Genomic DNA, 16,804 nt, shown 5'->3' on the forward strand with positions numbered 1-16,804 from the left:
TCAAATTTGGCATCAAAACGATTATCGAGTCGATTGTCATACCTTAGCACCAGATCTCCTTCATTGATGCCTTTGTCCTTTAGTTTCTTGTCAAGCTTCTCCTTCGCCTGCGTAGCTTTCCTCTTGTAGCACTCGTATGATGCTTCTCTTTTCCACTCAAGCTCAGCTAAGGTAAGAAGTTGATCCATCCATGCTTCTTGATCATCTTGTGCTGATTTGCCGTGAAGTCGCATTGTTGGAATGTTTAGCTCAATTGGCTGTAAAGCCTCTTGACCATAGACCGCCATAGACCAAGTGAAATGGTGTGAACTCCGTGGCTTCCCTATATGTGGTTCGATACGCCCACAAGGCACCATCCAAGAAGTCATCCCACAACTTTGTCTTGTTTTTCACCATCTTTCTAATGATGCCTGCAATGACACCATTAGCTTTTTCTACCAAACCATTTGATTGTGGATAGTAGGGTGTACTGTGACGATGTAGAATGTGAAGTACTTCACAGACTTCTGTGAGCAAGCCCTTCCTAAACCCTGGACCATTATCAGAAAAAATCTCCAAAGGTGTGCCAAATCTGCAACAAATGTGATTGTACACAAACTTGCTAACTGTCCTCTCATTCACTCTTGCCACACTTTGAGCTTCCACCCACCTAGTCATATAGTCTACAACCACTAGAATGTAGAGTTTACCATTTTTTGTCCTAGGCAGAGGACCCATGGCATCAATGCCCCACTTTTCAAAGGGTCCATTTGCAATCACTATTTGCCTCGGGCCATGCACCAACCTTCTATTTCCATTTATCTGACAATTGTGACAGCTTTTACACCAATGTTGAACATCCACATGCAAGCTTGGCCAAACATACCCCGCAAGCAAAATCTTCTTCACAGTTGATTCTTGGGCAAAATGACCACCACATGCCTCTTCATGCAAACCTTTTAAAATGGCTGGAATTTCCTCGATAGTTGGTACTCTTCTGCACACTTGATCCTTCCCTCTTTGATAGAGGGAGCCTTCTAGGAAGAGATACATGCTTGCCTTCTTCATGAGTCTCCTCTTCTGAGCTTTTGTGAAGTCTGGTGGAAACTCACCCTCCAAAATGTAGCCAATGATGGGATCCAATGACTCCAATCCCTGGTACCTCGGTTGCTTCACAGCAGCCGCCACCATGATGACCTGCACTTCTTTATCTACACATACAACGGCTTGTTGTGTAAGTAAATCAGCATCTTCATTTTGTTTCCTAGGAATATGATATAATTGCACCTCCTCAAATTGATTAAATAGCCTACGAATGGCATGAACTTTTGTCCTTAAGCTTTCATTCTTGCATGCCCAAATGCCTAAAATCTGTTTAACAATGAGAAGTGCATCTACTTTTACCATGAGACGTTGTATCCCTTGGCCAATGCACATCTTCAAACCATGAAGTAGAGTGTCATATTCTGCTTCATTGTTGCTAGCTGAACTTGGTAGATTGAACTTCTCTTTCATGACCACCTCTCCACTTGGGTTGAGCAACACTAGCCCTCCCCCTGCTTTTCCTGTGGCTCGACGAAAAGCTCCATCAAAGAACAAGGTAAAAGCATTAGGAATACTTTTTGGTGGTGGCAATGGTAGGGTCTTTACTTCAGGCACCTTAATCTCCTTTTCGTGCACCCTATAAGTGAGAATCCCTGCCAATTGTGCACGCACACTATCTTCTACCTTGAAAGAGTATTGAAACTCTTGCAACTCCATAATCCACTTTGAGATCCTAGTACTAAGATTCATTTGAGATGACACCCAAGGGAACAAATTTTCTGCAATGAGAATTACAAAAGGTTTTGGTAGCAGGTAGGATCTAAACTTTCTCACCGCAAACATGAGAGAAAGCATCATGAGTTCTGCTTCTATGTAGTCTCTCTCCAAAGCATTCATGACCCTACTAGCAAAGTAGATGGGTCGCATCCTTGTACTATGGGGATCTTGTTGTAGCAACAAAGCACCAATTGTTTCTTTCCCAGCACTAGAGCTAACAAAGAATGTGTACTCCCAACAAGGAGGCATGAGTGTTGGTAGCTCTGACAAAATGACTTTAATGTTACAAAAGTACTCTTCAAGCTCATCAGACCATGCAAATTCTACTTGTTGTGTCAACTTTTGCAAAGGGTGAAGTAACTCCGACGCTAAGTGAATGAAGCGTGACATATACTTCACCTTTTGAATGAATGAGATGACCTCCTTAAGACTCTTGGGTGATGGTAGCTCAATAAGAGCCTTCGCCTTCGAAGGATCCACTTCAATGCCTTTGTAAGAAACTTTATGACCAAGCAAGATTACTTCATCCTCACCTATATGGCACTTTTCGGGGTTGAGTTGACCTCCCATGTCGTAGAGCTTCTTTAAACCTTCTTCTACCCTTTGTAGATGCAATGATTTTGAGCTATAAATGCAAAAATCATCAATAAAAACCCTAATGGACCTTCCAAAGAATGCTTGAAACACCATGTTCATGAAGCGTTGGAAAGTTGCAGGAGCATTTGTCAGGCCAAATGGCATGACTCTAAAAGCATAACAACCCCAAGGAGTGATAAATGTTGTTTTCAATTGATCCTCCAATGCAATACCTATTTGAAAGTAACCCGAGTAGCCATCACACATAGTGTACTTCTCATGACCAGCTACTTCATTTAGTATCTCATCCTGAAATGGGAGGGGAAAGTGATCTCTTTTTGTTGCCTCATTAAGTGGACGATAATCCACACACACCCTCCACTTGCCGTTTTTCTTAGGAGTGACAACAACGGGAGAGACCCACTCTGAATTCTCCACTGGATAAATGAAACCTGCTGCTAGAAGCTTTCTTACCTCCTTGAGTAGAGCCTGCTCCTTAATGACTCCCAGCCTTCGTAGCTTTTGAGCCTTAGGTGTGGCCTCTGGCTTCAACTCAATCTTGTGTTGAACAACATCTACTCCACGCACATCGGTGTAGTCTTTAGCAAAAAGCCTCGGAAATTTCCTTAGCACACATTTGAACTCCTCTCTTTCATCCTTTGTAAGTCTTGTAGACAACATACCTTCTAACATTCCTTCATCTTCTACCTTTTGGTTCTCTTGGGAACCTACCTCTTCCAAACCTCGAGAAGAGGTCTCCTGGTTGTTTGGCTTAAACCTTACCCCCATGACTTCAATGGAGGACTCCTCTTCAGTAATGCTGCCGCTACTTTCTTCTTCTGAAGTGTTTTCAGTCCAATCTTCTTCCGTCTCACTTCGAGATGATTCTTCATGGAGCTCCTCTTGGCGTTGCTCCTTCATGTCAAAGACAACCTTCTTGTGATTGTCACTCCTGCATATTAGCTTTCCACTCTCCCAATCCTGCAAAGCTCGCATTTTCATTAGCCATGGTCTTCCTAGGATAAATGGATAACCACTTCCCTTGGTCGACATAACATAAAAATCCACTGCCTTCTTAATGCCAAAGGCCTCCACCAAAACATTTTTACAAATGCCTACGCACCTAGCCTTGCTATTGTTTGCCATTTTCACTTTGATTTTAGGTGTCTCATGGATGTGCATGCCTAGTCTTTGCATGAGCCCTTCTGTCATGATGCAAATTTGTGCACCCCCATCCACTAGACCTTTCCTAACCAATCTTCCGTTTATGTAACAATCTAGCACAGGTGTAATATCCTCGTTCATTTCAGCATGTGCAATTTTTACAACAGGAAAACTCTCTTTTACCTTTCTCCTAGTGCTAACTGCCTTTGTTAAATCCCTCCTAACTTGTGGGCATAATGCAAGAAACTGAGGCCATGAGATATCAGGACCCTTACCTCGCATGTCTTCCAACAGGTTGTATGGAGCCATACCATGTCCAAGAGGGAAGTCTTGGAGATTGATACGACATCGAGTCCTCTTAGCTTCCTTGGTCTCCTTTGCCTTCTTGCCTTGTCCATGGTCACTCTGTGATGGGACACCCTCTTTGTCTTTACCTTTTCCTCGGCCATGCTTAATGCCATTGGCTTCCATGTCAAACTCATTTGAATTTGTCACCTCTACCACATGTACATTTGGATCTGGCAAAGGTGGAACTCCTTCTACCCCTTGTGGAGGTGGTCTTGGTCCATTTGGCCTTTGTAGAAGCCTTGGTTGTTGACCAGTTCCTTCACCTGCATTCATCACTGGGTAATTCAAGTTAGGTCTCCCTGGCTCCCCACGGGGCCAAGAACAATTATACATCCCATGTCCAGACTCTCCGCAATTCCAACATTGCAAGACTCTCCTAGGTTGTGGATCTCGCTCTTCAGACTTCTTTGCTTGTCCCTTTGGACCTACAGCTTGTGCAAGGTGAATTGACAGGATGCTTAAAGATTCGTTTAACTTCTCAATTACTTCCGCCGTTACCTCAGGAAGCTCCCTCGATGTTGATGCTTGTGACTTACCTTTGGGTCTAAGACCTTCTATTGGAACCTCTCCCCTTAAGTACTTGAGTTTCCTATACTTCTCAGCAGCCCTAGTTTCAGCTGCATCAAAAGTAGCAGGTGCACCCGCCTCAACTTTTACCTTAAGGTCAGGAAAGAGTCCGGCTATGAACCTCTCCTTCTTTAAAAATTCTGCACCATCACCAGGGTTAGCAACATTTCGTATCCATAGAGCCCAAAGACGTAGAAACTCTCGCTTGTACAAGTAGTAGTCATCTAAGTCTTTTTGCTTATGAGAAACAATGTCTTGCCATAGTTTTTGAGTGTTTTGGGGATCAAAGAAGTATCTCTTAAAACGATTCAAAACTTCTGTGTAATTCCCCTTAACTTCCTCAGGCAAAGAGTCAAACCAAGTACTAGCATCTTTCCTAAGGACCACCTCAAACATTTCTACACGTTCTTGATCGGTTACTATCCTCTTGATACGGCAAGACATCTTGAAATTTGCTAAAAATAATTCTGCATCCTCTCCAGGCTCTCCAAAGAAAAGAGGATATCCAGACATTTGGCGTTGGCTCTCCATTATTATGAAAGATTACAACACGAGTTACAATAAGGGATACAATAGAGATTTAGAACCACTCGCCTGCAAATGAAGAAGTGAGGAAATACCACTCTAGGTTTTCTTCTTCAGCTATCCAAGCTTCAATAAGGTCTCGATTTGTTTGATCAAAACAAAAGGGTAGACTATTGATGAGCTCTAAGAAGGGTTGAAATTCTTCAAAGCTAAGGCGATAAACAGAAATCTCTAGAACTTCATTTTCTGGATCCAAAAGAGCAACCACGTCCCAAGTGATAAATTGTACTTGCTCTACAATTCCCAATGCACAAGAGGTTTGTATAAAAACTAGATCTTCATGCTCGCGAAGGCCATGAGAAAGTAGCAATTGACTAGGAGCTCCTTTCCTTCGAGTTCCACACAGTCGGAGTGAGGCAACCTTCTCACAATTTCATAAAGAACATCCTCATCAAGTCCAATCAAGTTTGCAAGATTTAAAGACTCCACTTGTGCTACAAAATTCCTGGACAAAAACTCCTTAGGATTATGGTTAAATCATTCAAAAGCATAAAGAGATTTACAATGTTTCTATGAACAAAGTGTCATAGAAAGTAGAGAAGGATGAGAATTTATACAAATTTGCAATCTTCTCTATGCTCTCTTTACTAAGACAAGCTCTGAATAGCTCCCTATCTCCTTTGTTGAAAGCGAAAGGAAGACTATTAATAAGACGCAAATGAGGGAAAAATTCACCAAATGTGAGTCTATGAAGCATGAACTCTAGCCGCAAGTTTCCTGAAGAGTCTTCCTCAATGGTGAAATGCACTCGCCAAACGCCAAATTTCACTCTATTTACCAATCTTAGGGCACACACTAGTTGGATGAATGCGCGGTCTTCCTTAGTGCCCAACAACAAGAGGAAAATGGAATCCACGCGTAGGACCTTCCGTCTTAACTTCACCACCCTCTTGTTATGAGGGAGACGCCTTACTACTTGCTCCTGCAACTCAATTGGTAATAGAGCTAGATCTCTAAGGATTGAACATTCACTGCACACACATTCCCAGTTAGAACAAATGATCGTTTTTTTGTTTCTTGTAACAACTTGGACAAAGAAAAAACAAACATACACACTATTTTGCCGGGCTGCACTTCATTTTAAAATAAAATGAACACATGTACATCAAAAGAAGTGTGGTAGTTGATGAGAGGTAGAATGACAGGGTTTGGTGATGCAAGAATTTCTCCTGCTCTTTGGGCACCAAACATGAACACCATTCGTTGTTGAAAATGGATCTTTCTACTAATTGCAACGTTTATTCTAATGTGTGGAGTAAAATGAAAGGGAAAAACCTCTATTCCTGGGCCATTATCCATGGCCTATGCATGTCCTAATGCTTAAAACAAAACAAAAATATAGACGTCCAAACTAAGGTCGTACCTAATGAGAGGCAAAATAAAAGGATTTACTGAAGCGTTTATCTCGGCCAACCTAAGAGGACCTAAAATTCTACGAATGACACGTTGAAATTGCAACTTAGTACTAACAATTATGTGTACCTTTTGCCTTGCAATGGGAATGAAGGGATCATACAAATCTTGGTGATTCATGCAAACTACTTGACTATGCTAAAGGTTGATTCTACACAAAAATACACAAGCCGTCCTCAGTGGGGGCACCAATTTGAGGCGGTCCGGGGCGGGCAACAAGAAGAGCAACCTCTAGACACCCTTCAAGGCTCCCGTGCTGCTCAATGGGGCTGGGGCACAACACAACACGAACCAAAACAACAAACCCACAGCCCAATCCCAACTACACAAGGGGCACCACCTAGTTTAAGAGCGAACTAGGACGCAAAAGAGGAGAATTGTTAGAGCAACCCTCAAACAAGCAAGGAATTTACACTAACCCTAACACCAATGGAACACTCTCACACACTAAAACGAGAGAGAGAGAGAGAGAGAGAGAGAGAGAGAGAGAGAGAGAGAAAGAGAGAGAGATAGTGCTCGGGCTGCTTTGAAACGTATCGGCAATGATCAAGCAAACACAACTATATATTTAAGAAAGAGAGAGAAAGGGGGAGGGGGTGCTTGTTGCATTAATACCTTCTTACAAATCTGTCATGACAAATCAAAGTGAGATTAGTATTTGTTCAACATAGCTTGCGTAAATTTCACCACAACACATCACAAAAAAAAGCCACCCCAATCACTGTCTTAAAGCCAGGGGAGTCCTCTCCACCCTGTCGCCCTCTTACAGTATGTGGGATTTATGGCTAGATTGATGACAACACCAGAGACAAGCTATCAAGAACTTAACAAAAAACACTAAGACACTTACGCATCATTGTTGTCCATTATTTCACGTTGGAAGGGAGACAAAGTATCCAAGCTTCCTCCAAATCCACCCTCCTTGATTCAGCAAATGTTGGGCTTACACTAGTAGGAGAAATGATAGATTTCCTACTCTCAATTGAATGATCACTCTCTCTCTTACAATGGCATAGAGTTCCCTTGCTAATCCCCTAGTACAACACATGCACATGCATAAGACAATGAGCTTCCACTCAAGAGCTCCTTCTAGAGAGGTTGAGCTTGGCTTCTCAAGCTATAGCATAGTGCTCTTGCTTATGGCTCCCCCTTTTGTGCTAGCTACACCCTCCTTTTATAGCAATTTTGAAGGCTAGGGTTACTCCTCTAACCATGGTTGGGTTAGATTTTCAAAAATTTATCTAATTTCTTTTGCTTGGAATTATCAAGAAGTTGGTGGGGAAAGAGAGAGGAGAGAAATGGAGGTGATAGGACTTTTCATAGTGGGTTAGTGTTAGTAGAGTTAGTATTAATTTACAAATGGAATTGGATATTTACAATGGGAGTATCCATGTAGGATACAAATAAGGAAGAAAAACTCTTAAGAGGTAAGAAAAGGTGGATTTCTTACAAGGTTGATGCTCCAAGTGTTTTGAGTAGGGCCGATTTTGACGCTTGTTGACGGTCCACTAGCTTTGACGGTACATTTTTTCTCCACTCTTGACCTTCCTTGAGAGACAAGGTAATTGAAGCTGAGCAATCAACCACCATGATGCTGTCTTTTAAGAGAAGAGGCTGAATTTTGTGGTTTTTTTGATAGATATGGGTAAATTGGAGGAGGAAAAATGAGACTAGGTGGTCAATTTTGGAATGGAATTGTGTGTGGGAGGTATGAGTTCACCATGGTTTCTCTTATTCTTCAAGGTTGAGGAGAAGGTCGGTAGTGTGCAGAGAGGAGTGGTGAGAGAGATGGGGATTATGAGTGGAGAAGTGTGTGTGAAAGAGGGAAAATGATAAAGTGGAAGAGAGAGTGTGGCTGCATAGCATGGGAAAATTGAGGTCCACTAAAAAAATCATAGCTCACAGCTCGTAGCTCAAAAAAATATGAAAAAATTTGAGACAAAAGTTCAGCCCACGAGCTACAACGTTTGTTTGTATCACCTTTTCAAATTCGGAGAGCAAGTGAACTTTAAAAATTCAGCAAAACCGACCGTTTTTTTCCACTGCAAAGGTCCTTGTGGGGTCCTTCTTTGGATGATTCTTTTGAATACCTCCAAGAGTGAGCCCTCCATAGTGCATGTATGCATGCCACCTACCCTTGACCTTATTTGGTAGGTCTATAATTGAAGATATTGTTGAGATTAGGATATAAGTGAATAGTACAACTAAGAAAATCAAATATTGAGGGGTCTAAAAAATATGTACATGTCAAATATAAATAATATAAGTGGAAAAAATATAAAGGGGTCAAAAGAAATCTCTCTCATTATGAGGCTACCATAAAAAGATAAATATTTTTGGTGTTCTAATTTTTTTGAAAAAAACAAAATAGATGTAGGAAGGGAAAAATCAAAATAGTGAAAAAATATACACATAAATAAAACTAGTTTTTTTGGATTTTGTTGGGGTGGAGTTACACCAAATATAAGAGAAGCTTACATGAAAATATTTCTATATGGAATAAAGAGTATGAAAAATGGTAAGAAAAAATTGTGGTAATGGTGAGGCAATGTACAGAGCATAAATAACACACACCTAGGTAGAAATATTTAAATAAATACCAAAATAATTATGAAAAAATCTTTTATTTAGGCCCTATATATAAAGAAATATTTACATACGCATGGCCCATAATATACTTATTTTTTTTTATTTTTTTTAAATTTATTTTTTTGGCTCAACTAGCCCAATGACTAGCTAATTGAGGGTTTTTTAAGAAGATATGGGAAAAGTCCCGTGACTCACGCACGCCTATGTACAGTGAAATGGTAGGGATAGCCACAGTGTTTGGGTGATTTTGGTAGGGTGAGGTAACTCACTGTGGTAATTACAAAGAGACGAAAAACGGCTATCACTATGAAAGGCGACTCATCAATACCGGCATGGTGAGAGTATAAGTAAGTGCTCCACTCTCTCTGCATTATGGAAAATGGGCCAACAACGTTCCCGTTTAGATTTTTGCAACATATACATGTGAATAGTTATGTAGATAGGAAAATCTTCTACCAACAGAAAATTGTTTTCTTCAAGACTGATCTATTCCTTGGAGGAAAGAATTTGTCTACCCAACCCTGTAAAAAGCCGCTTTGAGCTGCTACTATCATTAATCTTATTATATTAAAAAAAAAGTTTGTAATTTGCCGAGTCACTACCATGGCAAGTGTTTGTTTTCCCGCGTTAAGTGGGAAGAAGGGAGCAGATGTCACCATGACTTTCTAGATGATTTTGACATCGCTTGTGTGGTTTCCAACAAGGATGATGACACCTCATGGCTACAAATTTTTCCTCTACTCGTGAAAGTAGAGGCCAAGTCTTGGTACAATGCTTTGCCCCAAGCTACCAAAAATGCATGGGATATATTACCTGCTTCCTTTGTGAAGAGGTTTGGTGGAGGCACAACCTCAGAAAAGCTATGGCAGCTACTACTAACAAAATTAAAGCAGAGACGTATACTAGAGTATGCCACCTACGAGTCCAAGATTGTGGATTTGTGGGAGAGATGGGTTGCCTCACTGGAGGAAGGTGAAAGAGTGCATAATTTCCTAAAGAAGAACCATTTCATTGATGGCCTGTGGTCACCTCTTAAGGAGAAGGTGAAGGGAAGGTTTCCTGCAACATATGAGTTGGCAGTGGAAATAGCTCGCCTTAAAGACAAGAAGCTGTGCATGCAAGCAAGAGTCAAAAGTCAGAGGAATCGAGCTCAGTGCGACTAACCCCAATGAATGCAACAACCGTTCATAGAGCCCAAACCACAAGAGGCATCAGAAGAGCAGCAAGACCTGCTCAGTCACATTACTACCCAACTCGAGAGTTTATTCGTGCATCTAGTGCAGCAAGGGTACCCACCTGTCAGAAATCCAGATCAAGGGAGAGGATAACAAAGGCAATACCAAGAGTACCACTGCTATAATTACGGGGAAGACGACCATGGCATGTACTACTACCCACATGCAAGAAGGCAAAATTTCAATAGAGGAGGGAGACAGAATCAGATCTCTTCGCCGAGGGCAAGACCACCACCACCCAGGCAACCAGGGCCGATTCCACCGGTATAAATCCTTCGACCACCTGTACAACAACAACCACCACCACCACCTCGTATTCCACCGCTACCCCCACCACCTGCTGTAAACCAAGCAATGAGTGTTATTAGCTTGGAAGCTAAAGGGAAGGCAAAGGTAGAAGAACCAGCTCGACAGAACCACAAAGGGAAAGAAAAATTAGAATAAGTGGATGCCATGGGGGTGAAGCGTTCTAGGCACGAAAAAGCCTCTCAAAAAGAGAGAAAATGAAAGGAAAAGACGAGTCTAGCAAGCAAGCATCTAAGCCGCAACGGAAAATAGACATCGTGGATTTTTCACTAGGTGAGGATGCTAAACCATATGACTTAGTTTAGGATGTGTTGATGCAGGGCCCAAAGATAACTTGGCCCCGATTAATCCATCTTACACCAAGGATGAGGAGGCAATGGACGAAGATGGTAAGTACAAGAAAATCAAGACCAAGGATAGCTGGGGCTATCTCTGGGAGGGATCTCGACGACATCCTACCAACCATGGATGTCCACATCAAGGGACAACAAATCTCAAACGTCTACATAGATGGTGGCGCGCAAATATGCATCATGAGTGAAAAAATGATGCACCATCAAGGCCTAGAGGTGAGTAGGCCGGCACCCTGTCGAGCCAAAATGGCAACTAACGTAAGAGTGAAATGCGTAGGCATTGTGATTGCAGTCAAAGTAAAGGCATTTAATACATAAGTGGAGGTAGACATTTTTGTCATGCCAAACAAAGGGGAGGGCTACCCTATCATTCTTGGGAGACCCTGGCTCATGGCTATGGAAGCTAAGAAAGACTGGAGTACCGGAATGATTCATATGAAGGACGCTAAAGGGAAGTCCATATTCTATGACATGAGGACTGGGAAGCAACGCAACATGATCTTGGAGGTTTCAAAAGATGAGTCCACCAGTGACTATTCGTCCACCTTAGGAGAAGAGACAACAACAACTGAAGAGAGTGACGATAGCATCAAAGTAATGGGGGTCATCGTTAAAGACCCAAAAAGATTGACACAATCTGAAGCACCATTGATAAATTGACCATCTCTTGAGACCACTTGGGTACCATTTCAACATTGAAGAGATATGCATCAAGAATGTCATCATCTACGCCTTCTAGATATTCTCCATTTGGAAATATGAAAAGATGATCTGCTCAAAGATGTGTCTCTCCTTTTTTAGCCACTACTATAAAATCAAACTCCAACAATATGGTAAACCATCGTACAATTCTTCCTGTATTGCATCATGCATGGTTTATTCACAAGGTATAAGAGGGACTGATAATCAGTGAAAAACACAAACTATTCTGCATGGAGATAATGCCAAAACTTCTTAACAACATATATCATCCCTGGCCCTTCTCTCTTAGTGATGGTGTAGTTCTTTTTAGTAGTGTTAAGCTTTCTATTGGAATAGTAGATTGAAAATTCCATATTTCCTTCTCTTGCCTGAGCCAAGATGCATCCTATAGAAAATGCTAAAGCATCAATGTGAACATGAAAGATCTTTTCCCAATTTGGTGCTTTTAATCCTGGAGAGGGACATGAGTACTCTCTTCAACTTTTGAAATGACTCCACATACTCCTCCGTCCATTCAAATACTACTATAAGTCTATACAAGAATTGTACCTAGTTTGCATTGTTTGGTCTAGGTATCTCTAGAATCAATTTTATCTTAATCATCATCTAAGGCTTTAAAGTCACCTTCCTTGTAGACCACACAATTGTCTACTAGGTATAGAGCTTCTTTGTTCAACTCGTTTAGAGTTGTGCTCTTCTTTATATGCAGATCCTTTTGAAGGTCCTCATTCCTCAATCCTTTGACATGAGTATAGATTGTATTGGTAACTCTTTCACAAGGCAAAATTTTGTGTAGCGTTTTATCCTTAAAGATGCTTTTCGTACAGATTCTTATTCTTTTTTCTTGAAGCTATGGATTTACAAGATCATATTGTGAGCTATCTCTCTTTGAAAGAATTTCTCGATAAACTCATCAAATACCTCCTCCATTGACTCAAAATATCTACATTCAACCAAATCAAACCAGGTGGCGATATCCTCTTCTAGAGCTAGCCCAAATCCTACAAACTGTGTGGAAAAGTTGACTTCCTCAACTCTAATGACACGCACAAATGTTGTCATATGATCCCTTGGGTCCCGATATCCGGAATATTTCTTGTTAACCCATTTCTGGACTTGAGATGGTCTCCTATGATGATCCATCAATCTAAGCATAGGATCCACCATTCCTCCTCTATGAGCTCTTTTTGACCTAGAATATGGTATGTGTTCCTCACCTAGGGGTGATAATAATCCATAATTATCAATTGGTCTGTCAAACAAGTATTCATTCCTTTGCCCGAGCGCTTTCTTCTCATTCTCGTTCTTGATTTGGGGCTTCAGTCCTTGTCGGACTTGACATTCTCGTTCTACTCTCATCTTGGTTTTGTTGATGGAGTGGTTCTTTTTGGGGGTGCTTCTAGTCCTCACATGGCTTGATATCCACCCCCTTTCATGTTTAGGTATGGTGTGACAAACTTCTCAAACCACACTTGAAATGATAGTGGTGAGACTTGTGAGTTCGAAGGGTTGGGCAATGGATATCTATTTGATTGTGATGTGGTGTCGTAATCATTTGAAAAGGGATTTGTACATTCTCTAGAGTTTCTATGGGATTTTGCTTCTCTTCAGAAGCCTATGCCAAGAGTTCTAGCGTTAGCACTCTCCCTACATCTTTTGGGTGAATTGACGCATATTCTCGTCCGTACTTATGAAAAAAATGATATGGGTTACTGTTGTAGAATCATACAAAAACAAGTACATAACTTTGTCTTTGGTTAATTCATTCACATGGGGTTCCATGTAGTGGCAGTAAGAGGTGACTTCCCCCTTCCCGTGCTTGAAAAGCACAATATTTTTGTGAATTGTGGCCACGCTTACCACTCTCTTGTCATGAATGTACAAGGATCCAAGAAGGTTGAGTTTAGGAGGAAATCCTTGGGCCTCCATAACCATCTTCCATTTTGCTACGTTGTCTCCATATTGATTGTATTTTTCTGGGTCTTTGACAATGAGATGTTGGTTTCCCTCCTCATCATGGAACCTACCACCATCATCATTGACCATGTTTACTGTCAATCCTCTAACTAGTCGTTCCTCAATACAGATGCATTTATGTCCTCAAACATCCATATACACTAGGGCTCCATGGGGTTTGTGCCCTTTAGGAAGATTTCCGTGTGTTTTGGTATGTTTAAGGGTTTTTGGGAGGTTCCACGCCCCCATAATCCCTTGTTGTTGGAAACCTCCAAGTTATTGGTTAGCTACCCACTGATATGATTCATCAGAAGAGGTATCAGTATCGATGCCCTCTTTTACGATTGCTGCTAATGGATATATCCTTGCTTGGTTCACACTCTTCTTTTTTGACACTAGGCTAACCTGATCTCCTCCCACACTTCAATCTCTTTGAAGCACCTATCAAATCTTTCCCACAAACAACTATCAAGACAAACCTCTTACCTTAGACGTCTACTTGCATCTGCTCTTTGCTCTGATTTTCTTTCAAACCACTTCTCTAACTTGTAAAGTACTTTGCACTCCAAAATTATCAACAACTCGCAGGATCCTGGTTCTAGCTATTTGTACAAAACTTTCAAGTATGGAATTCTTTGTCAAAATAGTGATTCTCACATAAGTACTTTATGATGTTGATCGATATAATTAGAGGGTTAATTTAACCCAAACAAATATATATAAGGACTTGATTCTCTATGTGAGTTCTATACAATGTTCTTAAGAGACAGATGGGATATAGGGTCGCAAGGAAAGCTCTTGGACAATCAAAATCAGTATCTAAGCCCTAAAATGAGCTTGCAGACTTCTTAGTGCTCAGAATTAGCCCAAACTTGAAATTTAGAATCTCCTTGATGTGCTATGCTCACCCTAAGTTCTGCTTTATACTCAGTATCATTCAATCATGCACAATTATCCCCAAAAGCATGTTTTTGTATTTTTACCCTAAAGATCAAACTTTTCTACGATTTTAAATGCAAACAAGCACACAAGAAAATGAATTTTCATGAATAGCTCTAGATAATAATCAACATGTCCTTTCTAAAACTACTCCTACACATTATATGGGGTGTTACATGATTAGAAAAATGCTTCATTGCCTTAGACTAGCTATCCTTTTTAGCACCTCAAAAATCACTCACACATCATCAAAACTACAACACGACTACTACTACCTATGGCAAAAAATTCAGGCGAGTCACACACTCCCTAGGACCTCTCCAAGATCTCTAGAGTCCAACTCCCTGATCCTACCTAAAATAAAATAACAAGATTCTCGTAAACCAAGGGGACTTCTACCTCGTAGGACTACTCATTAAAAGAAATATGGACTTTGCATGGGTCTTGTAAGGGGTCCTAATTTTTAGGGATTAAGGCTAATGTTGTGTAGGGTCAAGGGGACAAGGGCATTCAAGAAGGTAGTTTTGAGTAGTATTTTCTAGCCGTGTTTTTAGACAAACCAAGAGACCTCTTGTCAAGGCTTGGAAGAGGTAGGTACTCAAGAGAACCAGAATGTGCAAGATGAAGGAATGTTAGAAGGTATGTTGTCTGCAACACTTACAGAGGATGAAAGAGAGGAGTTCAAATGTGTGCTAAGGAAGTTTCCTAGGCTTTTTGCTAAAGATTACACCGATGTGCGTGGAGTAGATGTTGTTCAACACAAGATTGAATTGAAGCCAGAGGTCACACCTAAGGCTCAAAAGCTACAAAGGCTAGGAGTCATCAAGGATCAGGCTTTACTCCGAGGTAAGAAATCTTCTAGTAGTAGGTTTCATTTATCCGACAAATATAGTACGTGGACCTAAGAGGTTACTTTTTCTCTCTAGATTTTTGAAAGTGACGGGAGTAAAGGGCAGCGTCCACATCAACAAAAACGTGGGTCACTAAGAGCCAAGATTTGACTTTGTTTTAAAACACTCATTTTTAGTTATTTTTTACTTAAAACTCGCTCCCAATATATATACGTATCTAAAAATCATTTCTTGATCCTTTGTTTTACCTACAAGGTTTGAAAGTCCATTTTTTCAAAAAAAAAATCCCAACAAAAAAAACACACTTTGTTCTCTTCTCCTCCCTCCTCTCTCCCTCTCCTCTCCCTCTCTGTCCCTACCTTCCTCCTTCTCCCCTCTCTCTCCCTCCCCCCGCCTGCCCCCTTCTCTCCTCCCATCTTCCTCCCTCTCTCTTTTAATCCTTTGTTTTCTCACGCAACAGCTGCCATGGTGCTGACGGACATCACAAATCATTTTCTTGCACCACCACATACTTTGTACACCAAGAGTGTACATATTTGCTTGCTTGCTGCATTTGCACCGAAAGCCGCATGTGAGGGTGATCAAATTTCATCACAAGAAAGTCGTACAGTCAGTGAGACGAATGTTGACATTTGGGTGGATGACCATTTGTATCCTTACGATCCTATAAGTCGCTTCCATCCATCCTTTAGTAGTCTTTAAGTATTTCTTCAATGTCTTGGGAAGGGAGAAGCAGGCTTATTAGGCTATTGCAAGCGATTGTGTATGGGTGCAGGCGCTTCTTTGCATATGTGGATGCATCAATGTTAAGCTCTTCATCTCAAGACGACAGCATTACAAGAAAGTATTGCCTATTTGTAGAGGGAGATTGAAACTCTTCAACTATAAATGTTGGAAAAGAATGCCCTCAATATGAAGCTTGCCAACACCATCACATATTTGAATGAAATACCCCTTGGTGCAAAGGAAAGTAAATTCACGTATTCATCCACTGAAACCCTTGCACATTTGGGTGGAGCACACAAACGAGGAGTGATAGCAACAACCTGATTTGTCCTTTACTTGTAAGATACATTCTTACTTCATAGTATTTTCTAACATTTATCTAATTGGTAGAAACTTCATCTAGGAGGCATGCGGTGGAACAAGCCAAGATGATCGTGTCAACTTTCTCACTAGTTGTCTCAATACCTATGATGTGATTTCTATATTGCAATCACTTGGAGGAGGCACATTAAGGATGCAATCACAATGGACCTTATGCAGAAATTGAGAAATGTGGTTAGTGAAGATGACGTGCAACAAGCTTGTGATGAGGCTGGAATCAGTACCAAAGCCTATCATGCTATTTTTCAACTCCTAAAGGATTCCCTCAAGCAATGTGGCATTGTGGAAAACCTATTTTCCATTCCGCAGAAGG

Source organism: Adiantum capillus-veneris, chromosome 9 (assembly GCF_014529385.1).
Source record: "Adiantum capillus-veneris isolate H3 chromosome 9, ASM1452938v2, whole genome shotgun sequence".
Classification (NCBI taxonomy): Eukaryota; Viridiplantae; Streptophyta; class Polypodiopsida; order Polypodiales; family Pteridaceae; genus Adiantum; species Adiantum capillus-veneris.